Source organism: Jaculus jaculus, chromosome 19 (genome assembly GCF_020740685.1).
Source record: "Jaculus jaculus isolate mJacJac1 chromosome 19, mJacJac1.mat.Y.cur, whole genome shotgun sequence".
Lineage (NCBI taxonomy): Eukaryota > Metazoa > Chordata > Mammalia > Rodentia > Dipodidae > Jaculus > Jaculus jaculus.
The window spans coordinates 44,585,269-44,601,711 of record NC_059120.1 but is presented as its reverse complement, the minus strand read 5'-3'; the positions used below and the strand labels follow the sequence as shown (position 1 = coordinate 44,601,711).

General features: G+C 44.3%; 1 pseudogene; it reads left to right on the top strand.

Moving 5' to 3' along the window:
- Positions 1–14,212: 14,212 nt before the first annotated feature.
- Positions 14,213–14,579, top strand: LOC101609754 (annotated as a pseudogene).
- Positions 14,580–16,443: the final 1,864 nt, after the last annotated feature.

Sequence of the window (16,443 nt, the reverse complement as noted above, 5' to 3'; positions counted from 1 at the left end):
TCTCTTTCTCAAATAAAAAAATATTTTTTAGGTCTGGAGAGATGGCTAAGAGCAGTAAGGCACTTGCCTACAAAAGCCTAGTAACTCCATGGTTCAATTTCCCAGTACTCATGTAGGGCCAGATATATAAAGTGGCACATGCCAGTGGCTAGGCAACTTGGCATGCCCATTCTTTCTCTCTCCCTCCCTCTGTGTGTCACTCTTCTCTGTCTCTACCAGCAAATTAAATACTTTTAAAATATATTTTATTTATTTATTTGAGAGAGAGAAAGAGGTAGAGAGAGAGTGAGAGAGAGACAGAGAGAGAGAATAGGCACGCCAGGGCCTCCAGCTACTGCAAATGAACTCCAAATGCATGTGCCTCCTTGTGCATCTAGCTTACATATGGTCCTGAGGAATTGAACTGGGGTCCTTTGGCTTTGCAGGCAAACGCCTTAACCGCTAAGCCATCTTCTCCATCCCAAACTAAATACTTTTAAATTATATATTAAAAATTTAAAAAAAAAAGAACAACTGGGCATAGTGGTCCATGCCTTTAATCCCAGCAATCAGGATACAGAGGTAGGAGGATCACCATGAGTTCAAGGCCACCCTAAGACTATTTAGTGAATTGTAGGTAAACCTCCTGGGCAAGACCCTACCTCAAAAGAAAGAAAGAAGAAGAAATTGGTTTTTTTTTCAGTTTGTACCATTTTATTTAAGACATAGGATTTGAAATACAAACCTATCATAAATTATTGCATGGTATAAAAATATTGGTTAATATTTCCCTAACCCTTTTATTGTAAAACAGAAAACTCTTAAAGTAGGAATAAATGAGAACCCCCTTCCTACATGATTATGAAGTATTACCTAAGCTTGTGCGGAAATGCCAACTTTTATTGGAGGGTATTTTAGGCTGTTGTATTAAATACCGGAAGTGGAAATGATGACCATACTTAGGTAAACAACCAACATTTAGTCTTTTAAGATAGGCCTAGGTAGGCTTAACGAGCATTAATTAGACTCCCAACTCCTAGCTGAGGCGTTTCTTTCCTCTCTCAAGCAATGTCATCACTTCAGAGGTGGAAATTCAGTGTAGCCTAACAATTTTGAACAGGAAGCAATTAACTACTCAAAGAATAAACAGCACTTTACATCTAAATAATGCTTACAATCAGGTGCATCCCATCACATTACAAAGCCCAATTAAGCCCTAGGAGCAACTTACTGAGCGTCTCCTTGTAACTTCATGGGACACACTGAATGTCATTTAGCTCAAATCACTAGCAGTGAGATTTAGTGCCCCAAATCACGTATTTGGTGTGAAGTGAAAACAAAAAATTTAGGGCTGGAAAGACGGTGCAGTGGTTAAGGTGCTTGCCTGCAGTTCAATTCCACAGTATCCACATGAAGCCATCTAGTGCATGCATCTGGAGTTCATTTGCAGCAGCTGGAGGCCCCAGCGTGCCCATTCTCACACTGTGTCTCTCTCTGCTGGCAAATAAGTAAAATATTAAAAACAATAGCCAGGGCTGGAGAGATGGCTTAGCGGTTAAGCGCTTGCCTGTGAAGCCTAAGGACCCCGGTTCGAGGCTCGGTTCCCCAGGTCCCACGTTAGCCAGATGCACAAGGGGGCGCATGCGTCTGGAGTTCGTTTGCAGAGGCTGGAAGCCCTGGCGCGCCCATTCTCTCTCTCTCCCTCTATCTGTCTTTCTCTCTGTGTCTGTCACTCTCAAATAAATAAATAAAAAATGAACAAAAAATATTAAAAAAAAAAAAAACAATAGCCAGAAGCTGGGCATGGCGGCGCACGCCTTTAATCTCAGCACTCGGGAGGCAGAGGTAGGAGGATTGCAAGGCAGAGGTAGGAGGCTCTCCGTGAGTTCAAGGCCAGCATGAGACTTCATAGTGAATTCCAGGTTAGTCTGGGCTACCGTGAGACCCTACCTCGAAAAACCATAATAACAATAATAATTTATTGGAGGTATGTGCAAGGCACTTCATGGGTACCATCTCTTCAACGGGTGAGACACTACCAAACGTTTGCTGCATAGCCAGGCAGAGTGGCACACGCTTGTAATCCCAGCATTGGGGAGGAGGACCAGTTCAAAGCCATTCTCAACTGCATTGTGAATTTAGGCTAGCCTGGGATACATGAGACTCTGTCTCAAAACAATATAACATCAACAAGACAATCAATGCATGCAAAAATATGAATGAGTCAAAATAATTATGCTACTTGAGTCTTTTTTTATTTTTATAAAAAAGACTATTACATTCTATTTCTATAAAATTCTAGAGAGTACTAACCTCATCTAATAACAGAAAGTAGATAAGCAGTTACCTGGGATTGGAATGGAGGGTGGAGAAGGAAGGAGAGAGATTATCTGGAGGCATAAAGAAATTTTTAATGGGTGATGGGTATATAGGTAGTGTCAATGGTTTCTTAGGTATGTCCTTCCTGTGTACATATATGTCAGAACAAGTTGTGCCAGTGATAGTTCTAGAAAGCTGTTAAAAAGTAACTAAACCGGGCTGAGCGTGGTGGTGCACACCTTTAATCCCAGCACTTGGGAAGCAGGGGTAGAAGATTGCTGAGAGTTTGAGGCCACCCTGAGACCACAGAGTGAATTCTGGGTCAGCCTGGGCTACAGCAAGACCCAACCTTGAAAAACCCAAAGAAATAAATATCACACCTTTGAAATCTTCCAAGGCACAAGAAATTTCATAAATGATAACCAGGTAGAAATACGTTTGCCACAAAATTATAAAGTTCTTCAAGAAAGACAAATAGAGCCTGGAGAGATGGTTCAGCAGTTAAGGCACTTGCCTGCAGAGCCTAACATGCAACAGGAGTTCATTTGCAGCAGCTAGAGGCCCTGGCATACATATTCTTTCTCTCGCTATACTTTTTTTTTTTTTTTTTCCCCAAGGTAGGGTTTCACTGTAGTCCAGGCTGACCTGGAATTCACTATGTAGTCTCAGGGTGGCCTCGAACTCATGGTTATCCTCTTACCTCTGCCTCCCGAGTGCTGGGATTAAAGACGTGCGACACCACGCCCGGTTCTAAATAAATACTTTTTACAAAGAAAGGTTTTTAAAAAAAATTCTTTTTGTTCATTTTTATTTATTTGAGAGTGAGAGAGAGAGAAAGAGACAGAATGGGCATGCCAGGGCTTCCAGCCACTACAAACGAACTCCAGATGCGTGAGCCCCCTTGTGCATCTGGCTAACGTGGGACCTGGGGAATCGAGCCTCGAACTGGAGTCCTTAGGCTTCACAGGCAAGCGCTTAACTGCTAAGCATCTCTCTAGCCCAAAGAAAAGTTTTAATTTCCTCATTGAGATACTCGTGTTTCAAAGTAAGTGATCTGGCCGGGCGCGGTGGTGCACACCTTAATCCCAGTTCTCGGGAGGCAGAGGTGGGAGGATAGCCATGAGTTCAAGGCCACCCTGAGACTACATAGTGAGTTAGCGTGAGACCTTACCTTGAAAAACCAAAAAGAAAGAAAGAAAAAAAAAGATCTGGCCTGGCATGGTGTCGCATGCCTTTAATCCCAGCACTCGGGAGGCAGAGGTAGAAGGATCACCGTGAGTTCAAGGCCACCCTGAGACTCCATAGTGAATTCCAGGTCGGCCTGGACTAGAGTGAGACCCTACCTCGAAAAACCAAAAAAAAAAAAAAAAAAGATCTGTAAGTGGGACACATTGAGAGTTGATTGTGCACACTGTCTAAGCTCCTTAGCAGGACATCTGAGGCCTTTTGTGGACCGTGGTGGCCCATCCCTCTCAGCTGCCTTCCTCCCACACCCACCTCAACAGATAAACTTCAATAATCCCACGCTTCCTATAACTCCCCACCCTTGCCTGGTGCTTTTGCGTGCTTTTTTTTTTTTTTTAATTCATTCTATTTATTAGAGAGAGAAAAAAGGAGAGGGAGTGAGGGAGAGAATGGGCACACCAGGGCCTCCACCATTTGCATGCGCCACCTTGTGCACCTGGCTTATGTGGGTCCTGGGGAATTAAACCTGGGTCCTTTGGCTTTGCCAGCAAGCACCTTAACTGCTGAGCCATCTCTCCAGCCCTCCTGGTGCTTCTGAATGTGCCACTTTCTACTGAGTTGGGAAAGCACCTTCCCCCCAGCCTCCTTAGCCTGACTTCTTTTCACTTTCATCTCTTACCTGAGCTTCCTTTCCCCACCATCTTGTGGTGAAGTGTTTCCTGTCTGCCCCCCTCTCTCTAGCCTGTTGGCATTCCCAACCTGGGCAGACGGCAGGGACTCAATATTTTTTCTATGGAATTGGAACGAATAAGCACTGGAACCAGTAGGGTGTCTGCAGGGAAGCAGATGGGCTAAGGGGAGTTCAGCTAAGGCTACTGAAGGGATGGAGTGTCTCTTGCAGCTGACAGCTGCGACCTTCGGGCAGCCTGAACCAGAGCAGCTGGTTTTCCGTGGAGTGGTAGAACCAGCTAGAGGCTTCTGGGAATGGGGTTCCTGCTGGCATGTAGTATGGGCAGAGTGGGGGAGAAGCAAGACACGAAGAAGACTGAAAAGCTGGGCGTGGTGGCGCACGCCTTTAATCCCAGCACTTGGGAGGCAGAGGTAGGAGGATCGCCATGAGTTCGAGGCCACCCTGAGACTCCATAGTGAATTCCAGGTCAGCCTGAGCTAGAGTGAAATCCTAAAGTTGTTTGTTTTTTGTTTTTTGTTTCAAATCCTGGAAAGACTGCAATCAAGGCTCTCTTCTCAGAACTTGAGGTTAAGTGTGAAGTTCAGTCAGCGATGACAACAGGATCATCTCGCTGAAGCAGTCACTCTTCCAACCCAGTCTTTCCTAACCCCTATTCAGTGCCCTTCCTCAGATACACTGTCTGCTGCCCACTCTGGGATTTCCCTTCGTGCCCACTCCTCTGTGACACATCTGTCCCGCATTCCTCCTTTCTGCCTTCCTAACTTATTTCTTCCTCATCCCTTAGCACATCACTTCTTCCAGAACCTTCTTTGATTCCTGCACTAGGGCAGGATTCCCTACAAGCCTGCAAACCATTCTGTGTCTTTGTAATCATAATCATAAACTATTGATGGGAAGGAGACAGTAAGAGCATAATTAACCCACACATACAGTTTTTCAAGGTAGTGTCTCATGCTGACCCAGGCTGACCTGGAACTCACTCTGTAGTCTCAGGCTGGCCTCGAACTCACAGTAATAATCCTACCTTCCTGCCTCCCAAGTGCTGGGATAGAAGGTGTGCACCACCATGCCCAGTTAATAAATATACTTTTTAAAAAAATTTTATTTATTTATTTATTTGAGAGCGACAGACACAGAGAGAAAGACAGATAAAGGGAGAGAGAATGGGTGCGCCAGGGCTTCCAGCCTCTGCAAACGAACTCCAGACGCGTGCGCCCCCTTGTGCACCTGGCTAACGTGGGATCTGGGGAACCAAGCCTCGAACTGGGGTCCTTAGGCTTCACAGGCAAGCGCCTAACCGCTAAGCCATCTCTCCAGCCCTAAATATACTTTTTAAGTGAGTTAAGGCTTGGGAGATGGGTCAGTGCTTAAAGGTGCTTACCCTGCTGGCCTGAATTCCCCAAGGCCCACATAAAGTTGGATTCAAAGTGGCATATGCATCTGTGATCCCAAAGCAGAAATAAATAAATTTTTAAATGAGCTTTTTGTGTTGTGTTGTTTTGTTTTTGAGGTAGGGTCTCTATCAGGCTGACCTGGCATTCACTATGTAGTCTCAGGGTGGCCTTCTGCCTCCTGAGTGCTGGGACTAAATGCTTGTGCCACCACACCCGGCTTCTTCTATGTTTTATTGAAGACCATGAATTAAGTTTAGGATCTAAGCATGTTTCCTCATTCACAAAATGGGGACAAAGGCTGAGGTGGGAATCATAAGATATGTATATGAAGTAACCTCGGTATGTAACATGTGGTGGCTGGTCAACAAGAGCAACCTTCCCCCCCCCCCCCTTTTTCTTCCTCATCCCTTAAATGCAGGGCATGTGAAGGTAGAAACCTGAGAAAATTGGACTAAAAAAAAGGCTTTATACCTAGCACAATAGAGGGCAGACCCTCTATAAAGCCTTCTTGATGGTTCTGAAAGGCTCAGAACAAAACCAATCTTTTTTTTTAAAATTTATTTATTTATTTATTTATTTGAGAGCGACAGACACAGAGAGAAAGACAGATAGAGGGAGAGAGAGAATGGGCGCGCCAGGGCTTCCAGCCTCTGCAAACGAACTCCAGACGCGTGCGCCCCCTTGTGCATCTGGCTAACGTGGGACCTGGGGAACCGAGCCTCGAACCGGGGTCCTTAGGCTTCACAGGCAAGCGTTTAACTGCTAAGCCATCTCTCCAGCCCACAAAACCAATCTTAAAGCTTATGCTCAGGGCAGTGGGGAGGGGGTGGCTAGCAGTTCAGTGGTTCTGAGCAGAGGCGATGAATAGAAGTCTGGACTCTCACCTGTAGTGGTGCCCAAGTATCCTTATCCTGGTTTAATTGTCTCTCAGTATCCACAGAGGACTGATTCCAGGACCCCTGAGGGTGACCATTCCCCTGATCACATCCTTCTATAAGATGGTATACTATTTGTACATGACCCTCATGCATCCTCCTATATACTTTAAGTCATTTCTAAATTATAATTTAAAAAAATTATTATTTATTTATTTGAGATAGATAGAAAGAGGCAGATAAAGAAAGAATGGGCATGCCAGGGCCTCCAGCCACTGCAAATGCACTCCAGGTGCATGTGCCACCTTGTGCATCTAGCTTACGTAGATCCTGGGGAATCAAACCTGGGTCTTTCGCTTTGCAGGCAAGTGCCATATAAGCCATCTCTCTAGCCCCACAATTCTCTCTGTCTCTACACACACACACACACACACACACACATATATACATAAATTTATTTATTGGCGAGGAGGGAGAGACAAAATAGGTGCATTAGGGCCTCTAGCCACTGCAAATTAACTCCAAACACATGTTCCACCTTGTACATCTGGCATACATGCATTCTGGGGAATCAAACCTGGGTCCTTTGTCTTTTCAGGCAAGCACCTTAACCACTAAGCCACCTCTCCAGTCCCACAATTCATTTTTTTTATTATCAACAACTTCCATGATTATAAACAATATATCATGGTAATGCCCTCTCTCCCCCGACTTTCACCTTTGAAACTCCATTCTCCATCATATCTCTTCCCCATCTCAATCAGTCTCTCTTTTATTTTGATGTCATGATCTTTTTCTCCTATTTTAATGGTCTTGTGTAGGTAGTGTCAGGCACTGTGAGGTCATGGATATCCAGGCCCATTTTGTGTCTGGGGGGAGCACGTTGTAAGGAGTCCTACCCTTCCTTTGGCTCTTACATTCTTTCTGCCACCTCTTCTGCAATAGACCCTGAGCCTTGGAAAGTGTGATAAATATATTGCAGTGCTGAGCACTCCTGTCACTTCTTTTCAGCATTATGATGTCTGCCGAGTCATCCCAAGGACACTGTCATCTGAAAAGAGAAGATTTTCTACTAAAAGTGAGAGTAGCATTAATATATGGGAATGAACATTAAGAGACGTGCTTACTGGGCAGTTTGATATGTATAGTATATACATTTAGCAGCAGATGTTACACCCCTAGGGCTCATGACTACCCCTGTTTTAAGTTTTCAGTATCAGGGATTTATTCCCCCCATGGAGCGGGCCTCCAGTCCAATTAAAGGGTAGTTGGTTTCCACCATGACAGACCTGCCACTATTGCTCCTATTGACTCATTTGGCCTGGCTGGCCAAATATAAGGCTTGCAGTGTCCACTGTTGAGTATCTTCACTGGTGATTTCTTTCTCTCTCTCCCATTGAACTGCATGCAGAATGGCTTCTTCCAGGTTTCTGTCAGCTGGTCTACATGGAGTAGCTTATCAGCTCAGTTCCAGCAGGATGTCTCAGTGGCCTTGCAGCCCAAGTATGTGGAATCTTCAGCAATACGGTCTTACCCTCTATTCCTGGTAGGAAACCAAGGGCCTCAGCAATGGCCTGAAATGTTTTTGGGGATCCGGGACCTCCCTGACCGACAATTCACTGGAAAGTATCCCATGCCTGGCACTGAAAATTTTCTAGTAACAATCTATGGCTTCTAGGTGTGCCATTGTCCAAAACAGTAGGTTTCCATATGATTTATTTATATCCTTTTAGATTTTGATTAGCCCTCCCTCCACCTTTCCTTTACTCAATCTCTTCCCCTGACCTCACTTGGGCTTTTTCACCCCCATTAATCTGTTCTTTTACTTACATATATGCACTATCATCCTACCAAGTGCCCCTCCCTTCACAATTCTTCACATAATGCAAATGGTCTATAGTGGTGGTTATGCTTTATCACTTACGGAACAATTACAAGGAAAAAAACTGAATATGCATGCTGTTTCAAGACTGTATGGATATAGGAGCTAACAGTGTCTGAAGGACTTCTAGACTTGATTTCTTAGATAGTCAGATCCTTCTAAAAAGTTACTTTGAGCCAGGTATGGTGGCTCATGCCTATAATCCTTGTACTCAAGGAGGCTATTACAGGAAGATTACCATGAGTTCAAGGACAGTCTGGACTACGTAATGAGTACGAGGCCAGCCAAGCAAGAAGTAGAAGTAGAAGGATCACTATGAGTTCAAATCCACCCTGAGACTACATAGTGAATTCCAGGTCAGCCTTGGTTAGAGTGAAACCCTACCTCGAAATACCAAAAAAATAAAAATAAAAAAGGGGGGCTGGAGAGATGGCTAAGTGGTTAAGGAACTTGCCTGCAAAGCCATACTACCAAGCTTTGATACCCAGGACCCACGTAAATTCAGATGCACAAGGTGGCCCACATATCTTAGAGTTTGTTTGCAGTGGCTAGAGACCCTGGCATGCCCATTCTCTCTCTCTCTCTCTCGCTCGCTCTCTCTCTCTCTCTCTCTACCTTTCTCTGTGTGTCTCTGTCTCTCTCTTTCTCTCAAATAAATAAATAACAATAATGACTGTTCCTTAGTCGTTTAGCCCTCTGAGATGAGGGTCCTGCCGAGGTCAAGCCCATTCAAACAACCACCATTTAGGAAACATCAGTGACAACGATCTGACGTGGCATCTTCTTTCCACTAAAGTAGGAAGAATTCCCTGGGATGACAGTATGCCATCCAAGGAAACCTCTGGGCACATTTGCAATCCTATAATTACGACTGATAATAGCATCATAAAACAGAAGAATTCTCTTCAGAGGAGGACATCTAAGTAAGCGTGCTGTCCTAGAGGCAAAGCGACTCTTAGAAGTCAGGCGTGGGGAGGCACAGCGCTTCCCTTCTCCAGTACGCACCCTGCCAGTCATTTTAGCAACAGGGCAGTGAAGAAGTTTCATCAGACAACTTCCTTGTGATTTCCTTAGCACACGGCACCATAGGAACTAAAATCACTTGGCTGCCATTGCTGACAGGTAGCCTCCAGATCTTCCCCACTGTTGTTTTAGTTTGTATAATTTAATTAATGAGAGAGAGAGAGAGAGAGAGAGAGAGAGAGAGAGGCCAGGCATGGTGGTCTATGCCTTTAATCCCGATCAAACTGACGGACAATCAGTATAAGCCATCACACTTTCATCTCATTTTTCTTTTTGAAAGACATTCCATTGGTTAAATAATTCTTAGTTGAAATCATTTTCAATCAGCACATGGACAATATTATTCTACTGGTTGATTTATTTTACAGTTGCAAATTCTGTTCTGAGCTTTCCTTTGAAAGTAGCTAACCTTTCTAACATGTATGTGCGTGCGTTTGTGCACATACATGTTCATGTGTGCGTATGAGTGTGGGTGTGCCACAGCACTCTGCTGCTGCTGTTACTTATTTATTTTTAGAGAGAGAAAGGGGGAGAGAAAGAGAAAGTTGACACACTAGGTCCTCAGCCACTGCAATCAAAATCCAGATGCTTGCACCACCTAGTGGACATGAACGACCTTGCACTTGCCTCACCTTTGTGCATCTGGCTTCCGTGGTTATCTGCAGAGTTGAACATGGGTCTTGGACTTTGCAAGCAAGTGCCTTAGCTCTGTTTTTGTTTTTGTTTTTTTAATCTTTTGAGGTAGGGTCTTGCTCTAGCCAAGGCTAAACTGGAATTCATATGTAGTCTCAGAGTGACCTCGAACTCACAGCAATCCGGCCTTTAATCCCGAGACCTGGGATTAAAGGCCTGCACCACCACGCCCGGCTTCTGCTGCTATTTTTGCTGAGCCCTCTGCAAGCTTTCTGTAAATTCGCCTGTTTTGACATTCCTCCCACTTCACTGTCTGCATACGGGGACCACAGAAACCTTCCAGCTCTTTAAGTGGGCTTTGGGGATTTAACTGTGGTACTCAGACTTGAACACTAAGCAGTCTTTATCTACTGAGCCATCTTCCCAACCCCTCTCACTAGTTTTACAATAACTTTCGGTGCTCTGTATTTTTTGTTACCTTGTCTAATTAAACATTTCTTTACTTTTGATTCTTTTGAAAAATCCTAACTGGGTATGGTGTTACTGTCACCTTACCACTGGGAAAGCTGAAGCAGGAGGATTGTGAATTTCAGGTCAGACTCTGTTACCAAATAATAATAATAATAATAATAATAATAATCATTATCTTGTTTACAGTACCATTCTTTTCTCATTCATCTTATTTGGCTGGATATATCTTCTCATTCTAGCCACTGAACCTGCCTTATGTCTTTGAGACAGGTCTCACTGAACCTGTAGTTCCTTTATATGAAAACATTACTTGAGGCCAGGCCTGGTGGCACACACCTTTAATACCTGTACTTGGGAGGCTGAGGTAGACAGATTGCTGTGGTTCGATGTCACCCTGAGACTACAGAGTGAATTCCAGGTCAGCCTGGGATAGAGTAAGACCCCATCTCAAAAAGAAAAAAAGAGCCAGGCATGGTGGTGCACACCTTTAATTCCAGCACTCGGGAGGCAGAGGTAGGAGGATCACCATGAGTTCAAGGCCACCCTGAGACTACATAGTGAATTCCGGGTCAGCTTTGGCTAGAGTGAGACCCTACTTCAAAAAAAAAAAAGAAGAAGAAGAAGAAGAAAGAAAGAAAGCGGGCTGGAGAGATCACTTAATGGTTAAGGCATATGCCTGTGGAGCCTAAGGACCCAGGTTCAATTCTCCAGGTTCTACATAAGCCAGATGCACAAGGTTTGCATGTGTCTGGAGTTCATTTGGTCCTGGCGCACCCATTCTCATTCTCTCTCTCTCCCTCTCTGTCTCTAATAAATAAATTAATTAAAATATTTTAAAAAGAAAGAAAAAAAGAAAACATTATTTGGGTTTAGCCTTCTAGTTCATAGCTCTCTCTGCAGCTGTTATGGGCTGCTGTTAAGTCAATGCATTAAGCTTTCAATTTCAATTTTTTTTGCTGTTGTTTCTTTGAGATAGGGTCTCACTGTGGCCCAGGCTGACCTGGAATTCACTATGTGGTCTCAGGTTGGCCTCGAACTCACAGCAATCCTCCTACCTCTGCCTCCCAAATACTGGATTAAAGGCGTGCACCACCACACCTGGCTGGATTCTTTTTCAAATTCTTAGTGATCTTCCTGCCACAGTATTCCCCAAGCATGGGATTAGAGGTGTGAGCGACCATGCCTGGGTTATATCCCTGTTTAGTTTTCATGAGACTGACTTTTATGAAGTTTTGGCTACTTGTCATGTAGACTGCCTCAAATTCTGGATTCATCCACGAGTGCTCTTGTAAACACATAAATCAGATGAAATTACTCCCACCAGCTTCCTTCAACATTTTGAAAATAAAGGCTGGACTCACTCTCCTGGCTCGCTAAGGCTTGCACGGCTCCTTGCATGTTCTCCCTGCCTCATTGCCACCACAGAGGCAGCAGCCATTTCCTCCAACCCACAGAGCTGGTCCTCACTGACTCACAGCGGCTCTTCTCTTGGCTGATGTGTCCTTCCATGACCTCTGCTAGAAGCCCTGGTCCCAGCTGTGCTTCTGATCCCCGCATTCCATCCTCTCAGAGGTGCAGGGCCCCAGCCCTCACTAACTCAGTCAACTCACTCTCACCCCACTTTGCCTGCAGCTCTCTTGCTGATAACACAACCTGGTATTTTCCTGTTTTTTTCCCCCCCCTAAATTCCCTGAGAGCAGGGGTTTTTTCTGTTTGACTCACAACTGTTTCCCTTCGGCTTTGCAGGCACGTACCTTAGCCGCTAAGGCATCTCTCCAGCCCTCTCAATTGTTTTCCTAATACCTGGAACAGTTCCTGACACACAGCAGAAATTCCATAAAATACTTGCTGAACACAGTAACGAGTAAGCTGAAAAGTAAGGGCAGGAAAGAAGCCAGACACCTAAAAAAAATTTTTTTTTGTTTATTTTTATTTATTTATTTGAGAGCAACAGACAGAGAAAGAGGCAGAGAGAGAGAGAATAGGCACACCAGGGCTTTTAGCCACTGCAAACGAACTCCAGACGCGTGTGCCCCCTTGTGCACCTAGCTAACATGGGTCTTGGGGAATCGAGGCTCAAACCCCGGTTCTTAGGCTTCACAGGCAAGCGCTCAACCGCTAAGCCATCTCTCCAGCCCCAGACACTTTTAAAGCATCTTGGGAAAACCCTGGGCAGAGGGGACTTCCAGAAAAGAGATCTGCAGAGAACCCTGAGGTTTGGGTATTCTGGAAGGAGAGACCAGGCAAGGAATGCCCTGTGCTCTTTGAAGGGAAGTGAGCCAGGAGAGCGAAGAGAACACTACGGATGAGCAGGAGTGAGATGGCTTAGGACTTTGTAAGCTGTGGTGGGAGTCTGGATTTTACTTGAAACCACTAAAGGTTTTGAATAGGATGACATGCTGGGCTTGGTGGTGCACGCCTTTAATCCCAGCACCTGGGAGGCAGAGGTAGGAGGATCGCCATGAGTTTGAGGCCACCCTGAGACTACATAGTGAATTCCAGGTCAGCCTGAGCAAGAGTGAGACCCTACCTTGAAAAAAAAAAAAATGAATAGAATGACATAATTTGATGTATACTTTTTTTCATGTTGTTGTTTTGAGGTAGGGTCTCTCTCTACCCCAGGCTGACCTGGAATTCACTATGAAGCCTCAGAGTAGCCTTGAACTCACAGTGATCCTCCTACCTCTGCCTTCCAAGTGCTGGGATTAAAGGCATGTGCCACTATGCCCAGCCCAACTTTTAAAAACAAAATGTTTTTTGTTTATTTATTTGTGTGTGAAGCAGATAGAGAGAATGGGCAGATCAGGACCTCCAACCACTGCAAACGAACTCCAGATGCATGTACCACTTTGTGCATCTGGCTTTATGTGGGTCCTGGGGAAGAGAACATAGGTCGTTTAGCTTTGTAGGCCCCAACTTTGTCTCACTCTAGCTCAGGCTGACCTAGAATTCACTCTGTAGTCTCAGGTGGCCTCGAACTCATGGTGATCCTCCTACCTCTGCCTCCCAAGTGCTGTGATTAAAGGCATGCACCACCAAGCCCAGTCCAACTTTTTTAAAGATTTTAGTTTTATTTATTTATTAGAGAGAGAGAGAGAATGGACACACCAGGGCCTCTAGCCACTACAAACAAGCTCCACATGCATGCACCACCGTGTGTATCTTGCTTACTGTGGGACCTGTAGAATTGAACCTAGGTCCTTAGGGTTCACAGGCATGCGCCTTAACTGCTAAGCCATCTCTCCAGCACTCTCCATTTTTTTTTTTTTTTTTTTTTTTGGAAAAAGGATCTCACCCTAGCCTAGACTTACCTAGAATTCACTATGTAGTCTCAGGGTGGCCTCAAACTCATGGCAATCCTCCTGCCTCTGCCTCCTGAGTGCTAGGATTAAAGATATGTGCCACCATGCCTACCTAGCTTGATGTATACTTTATTTATTTTTATTTGAGAGAGACAGCGAAAGAGGAAGAGGAGAGAGAATTGGCATACTAGGGCCTCAGCCACTGCTATCAAACTCCAGACACTTGTGCCACCTAGTGGGCATGTGCAACCTTGTGTTTGCCTCACCTTTGTGTGTCTGGCATACATGGGATCTGGAGAGTAGAACATGGGTCCTTAGGCTTCACAGGCAAGCACCTTAACCACTAAGCCATTTCTCCAGCCCATAAGATTTTTTTTTTCAAAAGTATGCTTTCAAGAGTGCTGGTGCTGTTTATAGCTTAAGTGCTGCCCCAGTCTAAGGAATGTCAACTATTCAATATGGAGGCAGAGGTCGATAAGCTGGAATTGATGTTTCAGAAAACAGACTTTGTTTTTGATTACATTCAATACAGTCTGGAGTATGCCATCAAGAGTAACCATCCTGACTCAGCAGGGGAGAAAAATCCATTTACACTTTTAAAGGACTTGTCAGCAATAAAGTCTCAAGATCAAGCTTTGTATGCACGCTTTAAATCAGTTTCTGTTGAGAAAAAAAGAGGCTAAGAGCTGCACTTGTTCTACTTTGAATAAGACAATGACAATGATACAAGAGCTACAAAGGCAAACAGACCTGGAACTGTCACTACTGACGGAAGACGGGAAAGCTGTGGCAGAAGAGTTACAATCTATTGTGCCAGACTTGTGACGAAATGGAATTTAAAAGAGGAGCTCTTAAGGAAGAGAAGATCATTTCCAAAGATATTCAGCAAGATGCCTAGTTCACACTTGATATCTAGAGGATGGAGGCTGGTAAAGATGGAGGTTTGAGAGACGCGATCATTAGGACTTTCCTATCGGAGGAGAATATTAGGAGTACTGTGTGATACGTACACACAATTTTGTAATTTCAGGTAATGTGATCCCTTAACACTATTTTCTTTTTGTATCGTTGGGATAGGTATTTTGGCTTATTATATAAGAATGTTTATGTACATTTCAGCCAATGTGTGAGCATGCTTTAGAAACTCAAGGTGGGGCAAAATATTTACAATGTATATTACAGGTGTAAATTTCATTTTTTGAAAATGTTGGCTTTAATGAGGTCACATTATTGGTACACTGCTAGTATATGATATACAGTTTCATACAAATTCTACCTAATATAATTTAAAACCTTTTCTATGATAAAAAAAAATATGCATTCAAGGGCTGGAGAGATGGCTTAGCGGTTAGGGAGCTTGCCTGAGAAGCCTAAAGACTCATGTTTGACTCTTCAGGTCCCTCATAAATTAGACGCACAAAGTAATGCAAGGGCGCCAAGGTCACACATGTGCATGAGGGGGTGCAGGCGTCTGGAGTTTGATTGCAGTGGCTGAGGCCCTGGCATGCCAATTCTCTCTCTCTCCCTCTCTGTCACATAAAAAGGTCAGTCTGGAGCTGACAGAAAGCTGGAAGAAGTCATTCTACATGCAGTGCAATGGGAGAAAGAGATACCACCAGTGAAGATATTCAACATGGACACTGCAAGCCTTATAATTGTCTAGCCAGGTCAAATGAACCAACTGTGCAATAGTGGCACATCTATCATGGTGGAAACCAACCACTCTCTAATTGGACTGGAGGCCTGCTCCATGGGAGGGAATACATCTCTGATACTGAAAACTTAAAACAGGGGTATTCATGAGCCCTAGGGGTATAACATCTGCTGCTGTCTGGATAAATGTATAATACTATGCTTATCAAACTGCCCAGTAAGCACTTCTCTTAATGTTCATACCCTTATATTAATGCTACTCTCACTTTGGGTAGAGAATCTTCTCTTTTCAGATGGCAGTGACCTTGAGACGACTCAGAAAGTATCATAGTGCTGGAAAGACGTGACTGGAGTACTGAGTAACATCTCGATCACACCTTCCAAGGCTCAGGGTCTAATGCAGAAGAGGTGGCAGAAAGAATGTAAGAGCCAAGGGAAGGGTAGGACTCCTTACAATGTGCTCCCTCCAGACAAAAAATGGCCTGGATATCCATGACCTCATAGTGCCTGACACTACCTACACAAGACCATCATAAGAGGAGGAAAAGATCATGGCATCAAAACAAAAGAGAGACTTATTGAGATAGGGAGGGGATATGATGAAGAATGGAATTTCAAAGGGGAAAGTGGGGGGGGGGAGAGTATTACCATGGGTTATTTTTTATAATCATGGAAAAATGTTAATAAAAATTGAGAAAAAAAAAAGGCCAGTCTGGGGCTGGAGAGATGGCTTAGCAGTTAAGTGCTTGCCTGAGAAGCCTAAGGACCCCAGTTCAAGGCTCAATTCCTCAGGACCCACGTTAGCCAGATTCACAAGGGGGTGCACGCATTGGGAGTTTGCAGTGGCTGGAAGCCCTGGCATGCCTATTCTCCTCTTTCTCTTTCTCCATCTGTTGCTCTCAAATAAATAAGTAAAAATAAACCAAAAAAAAAAAAAAAGGCCAGTCTGTTGGGCTAGCCTCAAAAATATTTTATTTATTTGAGAGAGAGAGAAACAGAGGCTGATAGAATATGGGTGTACCAGAGCCTCCAGCCA